Source organism: Salmo trutta, chromosome 2 (genome assembly GCF_901001165.1).
Source record: "Salmo trutta chromosome 2, fSalTru1.1, whole genome shotgun sequence".
NCBI classification, from domain to species: domain Eukaryota; kingdom Metazoa; phylum Chordata; class Actinopteri; order Salmoniformes; family Salmonidae; genus Salmo; species Salmo trutta.
Window position 1 is genome coordinate 6,599,158 of NC_042958.1, and position 19,855 is coordinate 6,619,012.

Consider the following 19,855-nt stretch of genomic DNA (forward strand, 5'->3'; position numbering starts at 1 on the left):
TGCAAAAAAAATTGCTGACACAAATATTTCAACATAGCTTCCCCAAAACTATTTTAAACCCTTAGGTCAACAAGGGAATCTGATAATTAAACATGAAAAAACATTCCAGAAGCTTTGTCAATACTGTTGTTGTCGTTGAGAGGAAAGAGTCGCTCTGTTTGACATGAGTGTGCAGATAGAGTTGACTTTAGACTGTGGGGAGCAAAGAGATGAGGAGACGGGAGAAAAAAGGTGAGTGAGAGAGTCAAAGCACATTGAAGAAACCTCATTCAGCCCTTTCCTTTACTTCCACTACTTACTAAACCCCCAGTGGTGCTCTGCTCACTTAGCCTCCTTACAGATATCTATGGAGGAATGGTGCTCTGCTCACATAGCCTCATTACAGATATCTATGGAGGAATGGTGCTCTGCTCACATAGCCTCATTACAGATATCTATGGAGGAATGGTGCTCTGCTCACATAGCCTCATTACAGATATCTATGGAGGAATGGTGCTCTGCTCACTTAGCCTCCTTACAGATATCTATGGAGGAATGGTGCTCTGCTCACATAGCCTCATTACAGATATCTATGGAGGAATGGTGCTCTGCTCACATAGCCTCATTACAGATATCTATGGAGGAATGGTGCTCTGCTCACTTAGCCTCCTTACAGATATCTATGGAGGAATGGTGCTCTGCTCACATAGCCTCATTACAGATATCTATGGAGGAATGGTGCTCTGCTCACTTAGCCTCCTTACAGATATCTATGGAGGAATGGTGCTCTGCTCACATAGCCTCCTTACAGATATCTATGAGGAATGAAACTGCTGCAGAAAATAGCCTCTATGACACATCTAAGAGCAGAGCAGAGAGAGAGGCTATTCACATACTGCCCTGGCCGTGCCACTAGAAAAGGCTAAAACCATTAACATAGAGCCGCTAATAGCTCACCATTAAGCTCATTACCCCGAGACGAGCAGTTACCCTCTTCATAACGCTGAGTGACTTTCAGAAACATAATGGATACTAAACATCCACTAAAATAAAGGCAGTGGGGTGGCCAATCAAAAGACTCGATACTAAGTACCTCCCAGTGGTAACAGAGTATTGATACCTCCCCCGTACACCACGGGATTCCTGGCCAGCCAGCGCTCTGTGAACCCTCAATGCCCACTGTAATTACCCCAGTCGCATAGATGAACAGGGGGGGGGGGAACACCCACCCCCCCATTCCTCTTCTACATCCCCCTCCCCCCACACCCTATCTAGAGGTGTCAATCTCTTCCTAAATAGCCCCCCCCCGCCTCGTGGGAAGAACAATCGGGCGTTTTGGAATTCAAAACTTCCCAGCTAATCTCCCATTAGCGCCGAAAGGCAAGATCCAGCCAGGCCAGGAAATGGATCACCATGACCCAGTTCTGTGGTGCTACAGGAACAATCTTCCCCTTTTGACGAAGGCACAGAGGCTGGCTACAGTGTCCCCCCATCGAGGAGGCCTGGCCCTGGGTCTTCCCCGCTGCAAAAAGTTTATTTCTCTGCCACATTTTTGGCAGTTTTACTTTAGTGAAACTGCAAACAGGATGGATGTTTTAGAATATGTTTATTCTGTACAGGCTTCCTTTTTTTCACTCTGTCATTTAGGTTATTATTGTAGATGAACTACAATGTTGTTGATCCATCCTCAGCTTTCTCCTATCACAGCCATTAAACTCTTAACCGTTTTAAAATCACCATTGGCCTCATTGTCAGCTGTTTCCTTCCTCTCCGGCAACTGAGTTAGGAAGGACGCTTTTAGCTTTGTAGTGACTGGGTATATTGACACACCATCCAAAGTGTAATGAATAACTTCACCATGTTCAAAGGGATATTCAATGTCAGATTTTGTGTTTATCTACTAATACGTGTCCTTCTTTGCGAGGCATTGGAAAACTTCCCTTGTCTTTGTGGTTGAATCTGTGTTTGAAATTCACTGCTCGACCAAGGGACCTTACAGATAATTGTATGTGTGGGGTACAGAGATGAGGTAGTCATTCAAAATCATGTTAAACACTAGTATTGCATACAGAGTCCATGCAACTTATTACGTGATTTGTTAAGCACATTTTTACTCCTGAACGTATTTAGGCTTGCCATAACAAAGGGGTTAAATACTTATTGACTCAAGACGTTTAATATTTTCATTTGGAATTCCATTTCTAAAAACATAATTCCACTTCGACATTATGGGGTATTGTGTTTAGGCCAGTGACACAACATCAATAAAATCTATTTTAAATTCAGGTTGTAACACAACAACAAAATGTGGGAAAAGTTATGAGGTGTGAATACTTTCTGAAGGCACTGTAGCTTATGAAGGTCAGACTGATGAGTCATCAGCCAAGCTCAGCCATACCTGAGGGGAGAGGGGGAGTACGTATATGAGAGAGGAAAGAAGGAGAGGAAGTGAGATTCAAATCAATGTATTTTATAAAGTCCTTTTCACATCAGCAGTCACAAAGGTGCTATACCAGATACCCAGCCTGAAACCCCAAAGAGAAAGCAATGCAGATGCAGAAGCACAGTGGCTAGAAAAAAAACTTCCTAGAAAGGCAGCAACCTAGGAAAAAAACCTAGAGAGGAACCAGGGGTGGACAGTCCTCTTTTTAGTTGTGCCGGGTGGGAGATTGAGTGTGAGGAAGAGAATGTGCGTTAATACATCCTGAGGTGTTCCAGACCGGTGTGTTAATACATCCTGAGGTGTTCCAGACCGGTGTGTTAATACATCCTGAGGTGTTCCAAGTAGCAATACAGGGAGGCACTGCTAACTGTGTTAGCCAGCGCTACCTAGGGTGAAACGTTCCAAGTAGAAATAAAGTGAGGCAATGCTAACCGTGCTAGCCAGGGTGAAGTGTTCCAAGTAGCAATACAGGGAGGCACTGCTAGCCGTGTTAGCCAGCGCTAGCCAGGGTGAAGTGTTCCAAGTAGCAATACAGGGAGGCACTGCTAGCCGTGTTAGCCAGCGCTAGCCAGGGTGAAGTGTTCCAAGTAGCAATACAGGGAGGCACTGCTAACTGTGTTAGCCAGCGCTAGCCAGGGTGAAGTGTTCCAAGTAGCAATACAGGGAGGCACTGCTAACTGTGTTAGCCAGCGCTAGCCAGGGTGAAATGTGTACGTCCCAGTGGGAGAACAGTAATGGAGTAGAAAAAGCCTTAGGTATCGCAGCACAGCCCCTAACCATCAATAATGCATGCTAAGCGCCAGGAGTACAGACGTTCAAAGACCCCACTAGCTGTACCTGAAAAAGTGGTGAAGCTCAGCTGGAAGTGGGTAGATCCCACCCTTCTGAGAGTGTGGGTGACACCAGATTGGCATTTCAGAGAGCAGACCTGACACAGTTCTTATAGCCTTTAGCCGTACACTTATCCTACTCCTCCTCTGGTGATGTAGAGGTTAACCCAGGCCCTGTGTGTCCCCAGGCGCTCTCATTTGTTGACTTCTGTAACCGGAAAAGCCTTGGGTTCATGCATGTTAACATCAGAAGCCTCCTCCCTAAGTTTGCTTTATTCATTACTTTAGCACACTCCGCCAACCCTGATGTCCTAGCCATGTCTGAATCCTGGCATAGGAAGGCCACCATAAATTCTGAAATTTCTATCCACAATTACAACATTTTCCATCAAGATAGAACTGCTAAAGGGGGCGGAGTTGCAATCTACTGTAAAGGTAGCCTGCAGAGTTCTGTCCTCCTATACAGGTCCATTCCCAAACAGTTCGAGCTACTACTTTTAAAAATCCATCTCTCTAGAAATAAGTCTCTCACTGTTGCCACTTGTTATAGACCTCCCTCAGCTCCCAGCTGTGCCCTGGACACCATATGTGAATTGATTGCCCCCCCATCTATTGTCAGAGTTCGTACTGTTAGGTGACCTAAAGTGAGATATACTTAACACCCCGGCAGTCCTACAATCTAAACTAGATGCCCTCAATCTCACACAAATGATCAAGGAACCTACAAGGTACAACCCCAAATCCGTAAACATGGTGTCATGACGTTGGCCTGTTGGTGAGGTTTATGACCCCCATAAATACCTTTCCCCCTTTCCTCCCTCTGTACTCAACAGAGTGACTCTTGGAAAGCCCTTTGTTAACATAGAGAGTCTGGTAACATCAAAAGGGTGGTGAACAGAACCATATTTCGGTAATCCAACCAGCGAAAATATGCGTTGGTATTTAAAGATTATGATGTCAGATCAGTTGTCATCTGAGACATTATTACTGATGATAGTTTGTCATCCTATCTTGGAAAGTCTACACATTCTAGTTATCAGATTCACATAGATTTGTTATGCAATTTAAATGTTTAAATATGAAACAATTTTTAAAAAGATTACATGTAATTTTAGCTTCTAAATGAGAGAATTGGTTTCCATAACGTAAACTCCGTTCCCTCAGTGGCCCCGCCCAAGTGAACAGACATTGGTTGTGAACTATGAAACACGCCCTTCTCTCCACCACTATATAAGCCCTTTACGAAAATTATACATGTGTTCCCGAGGACGACGGTCCAGACGTTATAAGGGCTAATATCAACTACAGAACTAAGCCAACCTCAGCGTGAGTTCAATGTATGGCAACTTGGTATGAACTTTGAACTCTTATTCACTAAAGAAGTGATACCTCCTAGCCGTTGAGTTAGCAGCAGCAGCTGTAAACGTGGTCTAGGAAAGGACGGACAAAGTACCTCTTCTACCACACGACGACGTACTACAATGTATCCACTCTACCACCAGACATTCTTCAGAGGACAAGAGATCCCTGCTGGGCAACTTTTTGTTCCTTTTGTTCCTCAGTCTTCCCACACTTTTATTCAAAACTCAACCCCCTTTCTTTGTGTAACCAGCCGTCATATCGGTTCCGTCCGCCAGGGACGTTTTCTTTTATGACATAATTAGTAATCAATGTATGATCCATCCTGTGTATATGTAATTCTGTGTGATCATTTAGGTATTTAGTAAATAAATAATTAAACCAAATTTTGTATTGCTGATTCAACTTGTTAGCCAGAGTGAAGATAACCAAGAATTGTACGACGTTCAGATGAAACTGAATAAGGTGACGATTAATAATTGACCGCTATTGAGGTAAAAGATTACCAGGTCTTTAAGAGGTTATTCGGAAGATAACAGCTCTATAAACATTCTGTCGTGGTGCCCCGACGTTCTAGTTAATTACATTTACATGATTAGTTTAAATCAGGTAATATTAATTACAGATAAATTATTTCATAAAATAGCATGTCATATCACTTAATCCAGCATAGCAAAGACACGACAATGGGCACCCTCATAGATATCCTGACCAACTTGCCCTCTAAATACACCTCTGCTGTTTTCAACCAGGATCTTAGCGAACACTGCCTCATTGCCTGCGTCCGTTATGGGTCCACTGTCAAACGCTCCCCAAAACATTTCTGCGAGCAGGCCTTTCTAAATCGACCTGTCCCGGGTAACCTGGAAGAATATTGACCTCATCCCGTCAGTAGAGGATGCCAGGATGTTCTTCAAAAGTGCCTTCCTTACCATCTTAAATAAGCATGCCCCTTTCAAAAAATGTACAACTAGAACAGAAACTAAGAACAGATATAGCCCTTGGTTCACTCCAGACTTGACTGCCCTTGACCAGCACAAAAACATCCTGTGGTGCACTGCACTAGCTTCGAATAGTCCCAGCAATACACAACTTTTCAGGGAACTCAGGAACCAATATACACAGTCAGTTAGGAAAGCAAAGGCTAGCTTTTTCAAACAGAAATTTGCATCCTGCAGCACTAACTCCAAAAAGTTTTATAAGAAATAAAAACATTCAAACAGATCTAATATGAGAGAGGAACCTTGCGTCATGGTCGGTAATTGTTTCTGGCTCCAAAAAACTGCATTATCATTCTCAATTAGCCCATTATCTGTCACTGGGAGGAGTTAAAAGTGAAAGTGGGTAGAACAAGGAGAATTAAAAAAGGGGGCAAAAACACAACGCCACAGATTACACATCCTCCATCTCTACGGAGTCATCGAACGCTGGGGAACACTGCTGCCCTATCAGAAAGAGCATGCAAGCTGATAGCTACACCCTAACTTGCCATTTGCACAATAGATGCCTCTTAGCCCATCGCAGTTTCTAGCTCAGATTGCACTGATTGAGAGGGAGAATATGGGAGAACATGGATGTTGGTTTAAATTAACTGTGTACTCAAGAGGGGTGAAATGCAGCATCATTATGACAAAGGGTCAGCGGACTTCCCGTGGCGCTAGCTACTTTGCTCGCTGCTCTGCTGTGTTAGACTTTGTGTTTTTTATTTTGCTGGTCTTAACTTTTTTTTTTTTTTTTTACATATATTTTCGCAAGTGTTTTCTATGACCGAAAAGACCTTCTGGACATCATAACAGTGATCACTAACTTCCATTTGGATGAAGATTTCTACACTGAACAAAAACATAAACGCAACAATTATCTAATATTTTACTGAGTTACAGTTCATATAAGGAAATCAGTCATTTGAAATAAATTCATTAGGCCCTAATCTATGGATTTCACATGACTGGAAATGCAGATATGCATCTGTTGGTCACATATACCTTAAAAAAAAGGTAGGGGCGTGGATCAGAAAGCCAGTCAGTATCTGGTGTGACCAGCATTTGCATCATGCAGCACGACATCTCCTTTGCATAGAGTTAATCAGGCTGTTGATTGTGGCCTGAGGAATGTTGTCCCACACCTCTTCAATGGCTGTGTGAGGTTTCTGGATATTGGCAGGAACTGGAAGGTGCTGTCATACACGTCAATCCAGAGCATCCCAAACAGGCTCAATGGGTGACATATCTGGTGAGTATGCAGGCCATGGAAAAACTCAGACATTTTCAGCTTCTGGGAATTGTGTACAGATCCTTGCGTCATGGGACCATGCATTATCATGCTGAAACATGAGGTGACGGCAGTGGATGAATGGCATGACAATGGGCCTCAGGATCTCATCACTGTATCTCTGTGCATTCAAATTGCCATCTATAAAATGTAATTATGTTTGTTGTCCGTAGCTTATGTCTGCCCATACCATAACCCCGCCATGGGGCACTCTGTTCACAACGTTGACGTCACCCTCACAACGCCATACATGCCATCTGCACAGTACAGTTGAAACTGGGATTCGTCTGTGAAGAGCACACTTCTCCAGCGTGCCAGTGGACATCGAAGCTGAGCATTTGCCCAATGATGTCGGTAACGACGCCAAACTGTAGTCAGGTCAAGACCCTGGTGAGACGACGAGCACTCATTTCCTGAGACAGTTTGTGACAGTTTGTGCAGAAATTCTTTGGTTCTGCAAACCTACAGTTTGCAAACCCATCAGCTGTCCGGGTGGCTGGTCTTAGACGATCCCTCAGGTGAAGAAGCCGGATGTGGAGGTCCTGGGCTGGCGTCGATACACGTGGTCTGCAGTTGTGAGGCCGGTTGGATGTACTGCCAAATTCTCTAAAACAAAGTTGGAGGCGGCTAATGGTAGAGAAATGAACATTAAATGATCTGGTAACAACTCTAGTGGACATTCCTGCAGTCAACATGCCAATTGCACGCTCCCTCAAAACTTGAGACATCTGTTGCGTTGTGTGACAAAACTGCACATTTTAGAGTGGCCTTATATTGTCCCCAACACAAGGTGCACCTGTGTAATGATCATACTGTTTAATCAGCATCATGATATGCCACACCTGTCAAGTGGTTGGATTATTTTGGCAAAGGAGAAAATGCTCACTAACAGGGATGTAAACAAATTTGTGCATAAAATTTGAAACAAATAAGCTTTTTGTCAGTATGGAAAATATCTGGGATCTTTAATTTCAGCTTGTGAAAACATGGGACCAACATGTTGCGTTCATATTTTGTTCAGTATACTTCAACAAGTCAGAGGCACAGGACATACTGCTCAACCCGGACCAGGCCCTAATCACTGAGACTAAGACAAGAAAAAGGTGAGAGGCCGACGTGCGGGCACCCTGACCAAACTGCGTCAGCGAGTACATAAACCACCTCATCCCTCCGTTCTATTGGTGAACGTACAATCACAGGAGAGAACTGGACGAGCTCCGTTCGAGACTATCCTATCAACGGGACCTGAAGAACTGTAATATCCTATGATTCTCGGAGTCATGGCTGAACATGGACGTGGATAATACACATCTAGCTGTTTTTTCTACTCATCGGCAGGACAGAATGGCAGCGTTGGATTAGCTCAAGGGGGGTGGTGTGTCTCTTTGTTAACAGCAGCTGGTGTGCGATCTCTAATATTAAGGAAGTATCAATGTTCTGCTCGCCTGAGTTAGAATACCTAATGATAAGCTGTAGACCATACTACTTACCAAGAGAGTTTACAACTATTATTTTTCATTGCTGTCTATTTACCACCACAAACTGATGCTGGCACTAAGACCACACTCAACGATCTGTATAGCGCCATAAGCAAACAAGAAAATGCTCATTCAGAGGCGGCGCTCCTAGTGGCCAGTGATTTTAATGCAGCGAAGCTGAAATCCATTTTACCTCATTTCTACCAGCATGTCAGCTGTGCAACTAGCGGCAAAAATAATAATAATTCTAGACCACCTTTACTCCACACACAGAAAAGCCCTCCATTTGCAAAATCTGACCATAACTCCTCCTGATTCCTGCTTACAAGTAAAAAAAGGAACTACCAGTACTGAGGTGGTCTGTTGAAGCGGATGCTAAGCTACAGGACTGTTTCGCTAGCACAGACTGGAATATGTTCCGGGATTCATCCGATTGGCATTGAGGAGTTTACCAGATCAGTCACCTGCTTCATTAATAAGTGCATTGACGACTTTGTCCCCACGTTGACCGTACGAGCATATCCCAACCAGAAGCCATGGATTACAGGCAACATCCGCACTGAGCTAAAAGCTAGAGCTGCCGATTTCAAGGAGCCGGACACTAGGATGCTTATAAGAAATTCCGCTACACCCGCCTACGAACCCTCAAACAGGCAAAGGGTCACTACAGGACTAAGATCAAATCCTTCTACACTGGCTCTGATGCTCGTCGGATGTGGCAGGGCTTGCAAACTCATGGATTACAAATGGTAACCCAGCCGTGTGCTGCCCAGTGTCGCGAGCCTACCAGACGATGCTCGCTCAATGCTCGCTTCGAGGCAAACAACACTGAACCATGCGTGAGAGCAGCAGCTGTTCCTGAACGACTTCGTGATCATGCCCTTCATAGCCGATGAAATACCTTTAAACAGGATAACATTCACAAGGCCGCAGGGCCAGACGGATTACCAGGACACGTACTCAGAGCATGCGCTGACCAGCTGGCAAGTGTCTTCACTGACATTTTCAACCTTTCCCTGACCCAGTCTGTAACACCTACATGTTTCAAGAAGACCACCATAGTCCCTGTGTCCAAGAACGCCAAGGCAAACCTGTCTAAATGACTACCGCCCCGTAGCACTCACATCTGTAGCCATAAAATGCTTTGAAAGACTGGTCATGGCTCACCTCAACACCATCATCCCAAACACCATGGACCCACTCCAATTTGCATACCGCCCCAACAGAGCCTCAGATGATAATCTCTATTAGAGGTCGACTGATTAATCGGAATGGCCGATTAATTAGGGTTGATTTCAAGATTTCATAACAATCGGTAATCGGTATTTTTGGACACCGATTTGCCGTTTTTTAAAATTATTTGTATTTATTTAACTAGGCAAGTCAGTTAAGAACACATTCTTATTTTCAATGACGGCCTAGGAACGGTGGGTTAACTGCCTTGTTCAGGGGCAGAACAACAGATTTTTACCTTGTCAGCTCGGGGATTTGTTTTTGCAACCTTCCGGTTACTAGTCCATCGCTCTAACCACCTGCCTTACATTGCACTCCACGAGGAGCCTGCGTGGCAGGCTGACTACCTGTTACGTGAGGGCAGCAAGAAGCCAAGGTAAGTTGCTAGCTAGCATTAAACTTATCTTATAAAAAAACAATCAATCTTAACAATTACTAGTTAACAACACATGGTTGATGATATTACTAGTTTATCTAGCGTGTCCTGTGTTGCATATAGTCGATGCGGTGCCTGTTAATTTATCATTGAATCACAGCCTACTTCGACAAACGGGTGATGATTTAACAAGCGCATTTATGAAAAAAGCACTGTCGTTGCACCAATGCACCTAACCATAAACATCAATGCCTTTCTTTAAAATCAATACACAAGTATATATTTTTAAACCTGCATATTTAGTTAATATTGCCTGCTAACATGAATTTCTTATAACTAGGGAAATTGTGTCACTTCTCTTGTGTTCTGTGCAAGCAGTCAGGGTATATGCAGCAGTTTGGGCCGCCTGGCTCATTGCGAACTGTGTGAAGTCCATTTATTCCTAACAAAGGCCGTAATTAATTTGCCAGAAATGTACATAATTATGACATAACATTGAAGGTTGTACAAGGTAAAAGCAATATTTAGCCTTAGGGATGCCATCCGTTAGATAAAATACGGAACGGTTCCGTATTTCACTGAAAGAATAAACGTTTTGTTTTCGAAATGATAGTTTCCGTATTCGACCATATTAATGACCTAAGGCTCGTGTTTCTGTGTGTTATTATGTTATAATTAAGTCTATGATTTGATAGAGCAGTCTGACTGAGCGGTGGTAGGCAGCAGCAGGCTCTTAAGCATTCATTCAAACAGCACTTTCGTGCGTTTGCCAGCAGCTCTTTGCAATGCTTCAAGCATTGTGCTGTTTATGACTTCAAGCCTATCAACTCCCGAGATTAGGCTGGTGTAACCGATGTGAAATGGCTAGCTAGTTAGCGGGGTACGCGCTAATAGCGTTTCAAACATCACTCGCTCTGAGACTTGGAGTAGTTGTTCCCCTTGCTCTGCATGGGTAACGCTGCTTCGAGGGTGGCTGTTGTCGATATGTTCCTGGTTCGAGCCCAGGTAGGAGCGAGGAGAGGGACGGAAGCTATACTGTTACACTGGCAATACTAAAGTGCCTATAAGAATATCCAATAGTCAAAGGTATATGAAATACAAATCGTAGAGAGAGAAATAGTCCTATAGTTCCTATAATAACTACAACCTAAAACTTCTTAACTGGGAATATTGAAGACTCATGTTAAAAGGAACCACCAGCTTTCATATGTTCTCATGTTCTGAGCAAGGAACTTAAATGTTAGCTTTTTTATATGGCATATATTGCACTTTAACTTTCTTCTCCAACACTGTGTTTTTGCATTAATTAAACCAAATTGACCGTTTCATTATTTATTTGAGGCTAAATTGATTTTATTGATGTATTATATTAAGTTAAAATAAGTGTTCATTCAGTATTGTTGTAATTGTCATTAATACAAAAAATATATATATAAAAAAAATAAACATTTTTATTTAAAATCGGCAGTGGCTTTTTTGGCCCTCCAATAATCAGTATCGGTATCGGCGTTGAAAAATCACAATTGGTCGACCTCTAATCTCTATTGCACTCCACACTGCCCTTTCCCACCTGGACAAAAAGAACACCTATGTGAGAATACTGTTCACTGACCACAGCTCAGCGTTCAACACCATAGTGCGCTCCAAGCTCAGCACTAAGCTAAGGACCCTGGGATTAAACACCTCCCTCTGCAACTGGATCCTGGACTTGCTGTGTATTGCCTATTTGGGAAGCCCGCAATTTGGGCAGCATAAGACTGCTGAACAATTAATCAAATGGCCACCTGGACTATTTACATTGACAACCCCCCCACACTTGTTTTTATACTGCTAATACTCACTGTTTATTATCTATGCATAGTCACTTTACCCCTACCTACATGTACAAATTACCTTGACTAACTTGTACCCCCGCACATTGACTCTGTACCGGTACCCCCTGTATTTAGCCTCCACATTGACTCTGTACCGGTACCCCCTGTATATAGCCTCCACATTGACTCTGTACCGGTACCCCCTGTATATAGCCTCCACATTGACTCTGTACCGGTACCCCCTGTATATAGCCTCCACATTGACTCTGTACCGGTACCCCCTGTATATAGCCTCCACATTGACTCTGTACCGGTACCCCCTGTATATATCCTCCACATTGACTCTGTACCGGTACCCCCTGTATAGCCTCCACATTGACTCTGTACCGGTAACCCCGTATATAGCCTCCACATTGACTCTGTACCGGTACCCCCTGTATATAGTCTCCACATTGACTCTGTACCGGTACCCCCTGTATATAGCCTCCACATTGACTCTGTACCGGTACCCCCTGTATGAAGCCTCGTTATTGTTATTTTATTGTGTTACTTTTTATTGAATATTTTTGTTTATTTAGTAAATATTTCTTAACTCCATTTCTTGAACTGCATTGGTTGGATAAGGGCTTGTAAGTAAGCATTTCACAGTACGGTCTATACCTGTTGTATTTGGCACGTGACCAATAACATTTGAATTGATTTCATGTGTGGCAATAGGCCTAGCTTATTATTGAGTTGAAGGCAGTCAGTGTAAAAGCATCTAAAATGTGTGTGATGATGTGTTGAGTATAATTTAAAATGTTGAGACAAGAAGAAGGGGAGGGGTGTGTGGCGAAGATATAGTCGAGTCTCTCTCCAGAATGTCTCATGGTGAATGGGAGGAGAGCTTCAATTACCAGTTGAGAAAGAAAATATTAGCATATCACCCCATCCTCACACAGCAGCAGATACAGAGGGGCCAGGGCAGGCATACCGCCCCATCCTCACACAGAGGGGCCAGGGCAGGCATACCGCCCCATCCTCACACAGCACCAGATACACAGAGGGGCCAGGGTAGGCATGTTGGGAGCAAGATAAGCCCTGGGAATAGAACTAATGAAGGGGAGCAGGTGACACACACTGAATATATTGCCAAAATATGTAGTGAAAATAAAAAATACTAACACCCAATAACACAAAAGCATGTGCCTCCTGCATACAATGTCTAAACACCAATATGTGCCCCGAAATACATGTAGTCCAATTACACACTATACACACACACACATTATACCCCCCCAGGCCACATAGGCTATCACAGCCCACCATGCACCATCGATCCACACCCAGCTGCAGCAGCACACCCAGAGAGGAGTATCCATATCCAGGCACATATAGCAGGTCAACCACCTCTCCTGGGATACTGGACAAGAGAGCCATGATGCTAATGTTAACGTGGATGGAGCTCAGCTGGTAGTTGTGTTTTCAACTCTACACAGGTAATAATCAGAGCTCGCAATTAGGCTAACCATCTAGGGATAGCATTCAAGGATAAGCCTACCTTTTTTTAATTTAACCAGGTAAGCTAGTTGAGAACAAGTTCTCATTTACAACTGCGACCTGGCCAAGATAAAGCAAAGCAGTGCGACACAAACAACAGAGTTACACATGGATTAAACAACCGTACAGTCAATGACACAATAGAAAAAAAAGAAAGTCTATATACAGTGTGTGCAAATGGCATGAGTTAAGGCAATAAATAGGCCATAGTAGCGAAGTAATTACAATTTAGCAAATTAACACTGGAGTGATAGATGTGCAGATGATGTGCAAGTAGAAATACTTGTGTGCAAAAGAGCAGAAAAGTAAATGAAAACAATATGGGGATGAGGTAGGTAGATTGGATGGGCTATTTACAGATGGGCTATGTACAGTTGCAGTGATCGGCAGGCTGCTCAGATAGCTGATGTTTAAAATTAGTGAGGGAAATATAAGTCTCCAGCTTCAGTGATTTTTACAATTAGTTCCAGTCATTTGCAGCAGAGAACTGGAAGGAAAGGTGGCCAAAGGAAGTGTTGGCTTTGGGGATGACCAGTGAGATATACCTGCTGGAGCGCATGCTACGGGTGGGTGTTGTTATGGTGACCAGTGAGCTGAGATAAGGTGGAGCTCTACCTAGCAAAGACTTATAGATGACCTGGAGCCAGTGGGTCTGGCGACGAATATGTAGCGAGGGCCAGCCGACAAGAGCATACAGGTCGCAGTGGTGGGTTGTGTATGGGGCTTTGGTGACAAAACGGATGGCACTGTGATAGACTGCATCCAATTTGCTGAGTAGTGTCGGGAGGCTATTTTGTAAATGACATCGCCAAAGTCGAGGATCAGTAGGATAGTCAGTTTTACGAGGGTATGTTTGGCAGCGTGAGTGACGGAGGCTTTGTTTTGCGAAATAGGAAGCCGATTCTAGATTTAATTTTGGAGATGTTTAATATGAGTCTGGAAAGAGAGTTTACAGTCTAGCCAGACACCTACGTATTTGTAGTTGTCCACATATTCTAAGTCGGAGCCGTCCAGAGTAGTGATGCTAGTCGGGCGGGCGGGTGCGGGCAGCGAACGGTTGAAGAGCATGCATTTAGTTTTACTAGCGTTTAAGAGCAGTTGGAGGCCACGGAAGGAGTGTTGTATGGCATTGAAGCTCGTTTGGAGGTTTGTTAACACAGTGTCCAAAGAAGGGCCAGATGTATAGAGAATGGTGTTGTCTGCGTAGAGGTGGATCAGAGAATCACCAGCAGCAAGAGCGACATCATTGATATATACAGAGAAAAGAGTCGGCCCGAGAATTGAACCCTGTGGTACCCCCATAGAGACTGCCAGAGGTCCGGACAACAGGCCCTCTGATTTGACACACTGAACTCTGAGAAGTAGTTGGTGAACCAGGAGATGCAGTCATTTGAGAAACCAAGGCTGTTGAGTCTGCCGATAAGAATACGGTGATTGACAGAGTCAAAAGCCTTGGCCAGGTCGATGAAGATGGCTGCACAGTAATGTCTTTTATCGATGGCGGTTATGATATCGTTTAGTGCCTTGAGCGTGGCTGAGGTGCACCCGCGACCAGCTCGGAAACCGGATTGCACAGCGGAGAAGGTATGGTGGGATTCGAAATGGTCAGTGATCTGTTTATTAACTTGGCTTTCTAAGACTTTAGAAAGGCAGGGCAGGATGGATATAGTTCTGTAACAGTTTGGGTCTAGAGTCTTGCACCACTGGGCATCAACTGCACTGATCCAAAGTAGAAAATGTAGTTGGATTAAAAAGTTAAAATAGATGCTACTGTGTGACAGCTAAACACAATGGCCCTCCACTTTACGATGCCAAAAAATAGAAGCGGCTGAAAAAAAAAAATGGGAACCGGTCGTTGTGATCTGCGTGATAGCCATCTGGGATGCGATCATCGTGTGCACGTGCTACTCTGATGCAAGGATCCAGGGGAAACACGGTGTTGACAGATTGACAGCCAGGCCAGGACAGCCAGGCCAGGACAGCCGGGCCAGGACAGCCGGGCCAGGACAGCCGGGCCAGGACAGCCGGGCCAGGACAGCCGGGCCAGGACAGCCAGGCCAGGACAGCCAGGCCAAGTAAATGCCAAGTTTCATAGAGTGGAACAGTCAGTGGAATTATACTGCCGTTGTACAGGAGCTAAATAACCAGCTGTCACCATGCATTCGCGGGTGCTATGACAGTGTGTGTCTCTGTGTCTGTGTGTAGTATACAGGAAAATAAGGAGTGTTTGGGCTTCCAAAGTCATCTGCTAGCGACTCGGTGGAAAAGTCATTAGCCCAGCAGCCATTGAACTCAAGGAGGCTACAACGTTCTGTCCAATCAGTGTTTAATTATCCAAGGCTTTTTCAGACACTCAAAACACTCATTGATTTACACTGATGGATGGGAGATAAAAATGGGCTGTTGTTTGGAGTGGACCGGTTGATAACGATAAAAAGATGCATCCATTTTTGATTGCATGAATGAGTAATAGATGGAGGCTTTCCAACTCAAAGAGAAGATACTTCTAAAGTAGTTCAAACAGTAGGTGACCTTGGATTGAGTCAAAGTTGTGCTAACGTTCTATATTGTAGCTCAGTAGAACTGAAAACTCTTCTACTGAGCAAGTGCTGACGTACAGTTGAGCTAAGAACCTATGCACTAACCATCATGTTCATCACAAAAGGTTGAATGATAAAGACACACAGACCTGTCACTGTATCACACTGGAAGTGAGTAATACTCTAACTAACTGGGCATCATACCACTACAGTTCTTCGGCTTTTACAAATTAAAAGGACACATCCAGAAGGCGGCAGCTGACGAAGGACAGAAGGATGACAGAAAGACGACAACCAGACACCCAGCAGCAATCTCATCTTTCTGCTGCCCAAACTGAATTAGTCCTAAAGTAACTACAAGAGGGAGGAATCACTGAGCAGGAACACAAGTTAATCTCGCTACAGCCTCTGCTTTCTAAATCGAACGAGAATCAAACTAAAAAGAGCTTTCTGCTGACTAATTTACTCATTGTTCCACTGGGCTTGCCTCCTCCAGTGTCCAGTCAGCAGCTAAATGGTCCCTCCAAGCAGTGACGGATAGCCCCATCTCCAGGGACAGAACAATGTTTGCTTTACTGTCCTTTATGTACAAAACGACACAGAAAGGTAACTCTAATGACAGTGAGGAAACGTTACCTTAGCCAACTAACCACTTTCTCCCAGGCTCGCCTCCACACGACTACACTTTACGAACATCCTGCTGATCCTCAATTTCCATAACATAACCCTTTTTAAATGTCAAATGATATTACACGTCACACTGTTACTGAGAGATGTCAGAGCTGCAGAGACAGCCGTCCAAGCCAAATACATCAACTCATGGTCCTAAGTGCTGGCACACTAAATGACCTTTTCCCACTGCAATGAACTAAACAAGAGACCTGTCCACATTTTGGTGGTTAAAATACATTTAGTAGAGAACAGTATGGTTTAGTTCAAATGTCCAAATCTGCGTCAACCTGTTGAACAAAACATGAAAAACAAAACATGCCCAAGACTAATTACTACAAGACTTATTTCACACGTCAAGACAACAAGTCTTTACTGCGGTATGAAAATGGGTCAAATGAAACAGCCTCGCATTCGAATAGGTTCGGGTCACTTTCTTTCAGAACAGAATATTAAAGTCGGAGGGATTTGAAAAGTACAGACCATTTGCATCTGGGTCTGAATGACGCTCGGGGCTCCATTAGCTAGCGGTGAATATCTCCATAATGATGGAAGGCATTAGCATTAGCATCACTTAGCTGGGTTTTACCTCCCACTAACGCCCCACGGAGTCATTAAACAGACACTTCCCACATGCTCAGAGTGCAGCTATTACGTTGCATTAATGTCATAGAAGCTGGATACCGACCCATTAAAGGACAGTGGAGTTGGCGGTAGGTGCAGTGCTACCACAACATCTGGCTTAGCGTTTAAAAATCAGCATACTGTGGTATATCTTTAAACCAAAACAATCTGCAGGCCTGTGATTTCCTCCCTTTTAGAGGCTAACAAAAGATATTGATGTCCTGTCAAGGTGTCATATGGCGATCAACCTTCCACTAGCCTCTAGTCCTGAGGGATCAATTAGCCATGTGCGCTAACCGCTAGTGCCTACTTAAAAGCAGCAGACATCCCTTCATACTATATATCACCTTTGTAATAACATTACACGTGTACTATAAAACATGGAACCACACAAAGGAGAAGAATGATTGGGCATTATTATATTCTGTTCAGGCACTCAGTTAATTTTCATGTTAATGAACGGCATGTCGTGTCAGGCACAAGCTGTGGAAATTAGCTGTGCATATCGGCCGTAAGCACACTCCATTTAATTAATCTGTCAGTATAAATGTCAAAACAATTACAGGCTACTTTGAAGGGGTAACGTGTTTGTTATGGCTTAGCGTAGAGTGAGTAATAGGCCACAACACTGGGGGAGAGGTGGGGGGGGCCGTCTCATGCACAACCCCGTCGAAAATAATGTATGAATTAAAAGGACAAACAAAAGGGACCTTCTAGGACCCCCATCGTTCTCCTGAGACAACAGGCTGGTTTGGAGCATGACTGTCATTCACTTGGTTCCTAATCGGATTAAAGAAGACGACATAGCAGTGGATAAGTAGGGAGGAGTCGAGGGAAAAACACATTTCGGCTCCTGAACAATTGTATCATCCTATAAGACCGATTCACATGATTGTTCACTAACAACACTGCCCCTTACATTCATCCTCTTTCTCAGAGTGATACACTACATGATCATAAGTATGTGGACACCTGCTCCTCAAAGATCCCATTCCAAAATCATGGGCATTAATATGGAGTTGGTCTCCCCTTTGTTGCTATAACAGGCTCCACTCTTCTGGGAAGGCTTTCCACTAGATGTTGGAACATTGCTGAGGGGACTTGCTTTCATTCAGCCACAAGAGCATTAGTGAGGTCGGGTACTGATGTTGGGCGATTAGGCCTGGCTCTCAGTCGGCGTTCCAGTTCATCCTAAAGGTGTTGGACGGGGCTCAGCCAGGTCTGACTAATGGAAGCAGACATCTCCATTGACTCACAGTGATTGCAGGGCAAAGGCATATATAACAGCTATGGGCAAATACAGCTTCCCTTGCATTGTGCCTCACTGCCAGTCCTTTTTGTAAAGACGGGCTACATCTGAACTTCCTCTTATTCAGCGGAGGAGAGAAACACAATGAGCTGGCCTGGGTAACTGGGAAAGAGGAGTCAGTTGGCGCGAGAGAGAAGGGGGTGCACATTGTTGGCATGGTGATGCCCTCTGTCATCCTCCCACTCAGGGTCGAGAGAGAGCGAGAGAGGAAGGTGAAAGCACGAGAGAGAGAGTGCACACTGATATCTCTCTAAAGGAAAGAGGGTCAACCATTTTCAGCCTCTTTATAGACAGTGCTGAGAACAACCACCATCTAGGGTGCCATTAACACACAAAGACAGCACAGGTATAAAGGTAACGAAAACATACAAAATCAATTACACCAGATAACCTCTTCAACACATGCAATATATTGAGAAACCATAGCGATGGGTTTAAATTGCTCTTTTTGCTTTTGGCCATCTGGTAACCTACAGCAACAACTGGATGACCCATCCTTAAAATTACCTTGGCTGAGCATATTGGGTCCACTCAGCAGATACCTTGGCTGAGCATGTTGGGTCCACTCAGCAGATACCTTGGCTGAGCATGTTGGGTCCACTCAGCAGATACCTTGGCTGAGCATGTTGGGTCCACTCAGCAGATACCTTGGCTGAGCATGTTGGGTCCACTCAGCAGATACCTTGGCTGAGCATGTTGGGTCCACTCAGCAGATACCTTGGCTGAGCATATTGGGTCCACTCAGCAGATACCTTGGCTGAGCATATTGGGTCCACTCAGCAGATAGTGGAGCGTTTGTGTGAAAGAAAAGCGTGGCTGACAGGAATGCCACAATGAATAATTTGTGTGATTCCTGCTTCAAGATGTCGGATAAACACGATGAAATAAACACAGCATGTTAAGGAGACGATTATTTACATGAGCAAACAGATGGTATGAGTATTATAGCCATTACTCAACACACAGGGTTCAACAGAGAGGCCTTTACCGTGCCGGTGTGCCAAAGGTCACAGAGCAGAGGGGCCATAACAACCACCACACACTCCAACAAAACCTGACCATCTCTCTGCTCAGTTCTCCATTCTAGGAAATGGCCTACCTCTTAAGCATCACTCGTTTACTTCCTGTCCAAATTCTGCCATCCAACTTCAATGAAGACCAACCCAGAATACTGTAAGAAAAATAAACAATTTAATTTACATTCTGCCACAGCCATCATTCTCCTAGAATGTCTAGAATGCCAATGGCATACAATTCATTCTGACCTAGAGCTATGCAGACAAAAACTCCGCAGACCATTCAGCATATCCTCTGAATGACACAGTGACTTGCTGTCTACAGTATATTAGAGGACAAAGCAGAGCGTAGGACTGCTTCATTACGGAGCCCTC

The 19,855-nt window shown here is 44.1% G+C and overlaps 1 protein-coding gene across 4 annotated transcripts in view; it reads right to left on the reverse strand.

Annotated features, from left to right (window-relative positions):
* The window catches only part of LOC115149459 (glucose-fructose oxidoreductase domain-containing protein 1), a 31,921-nt gene that overhangs the window by 3,882 nt on the left and 8,184 nt on the right, over nt 1–19,855 (reverse strand). Inside the window, exon 2 of one of the 4 annotated variants that reach the window (XM_029692358.1) lies at nt 19,564–19,635. The exons of the other annotated variants lie outside the window; for them this stretch is intronic. The gene's annotated coding sequence lies outside the window, so the exon portion shown is untranslated. The remainder of the gene's footprint in view (nt 1–19,563; nt 19,636–19,855) is intronic. 4 annotated transcript variants of the gene reach the window in all.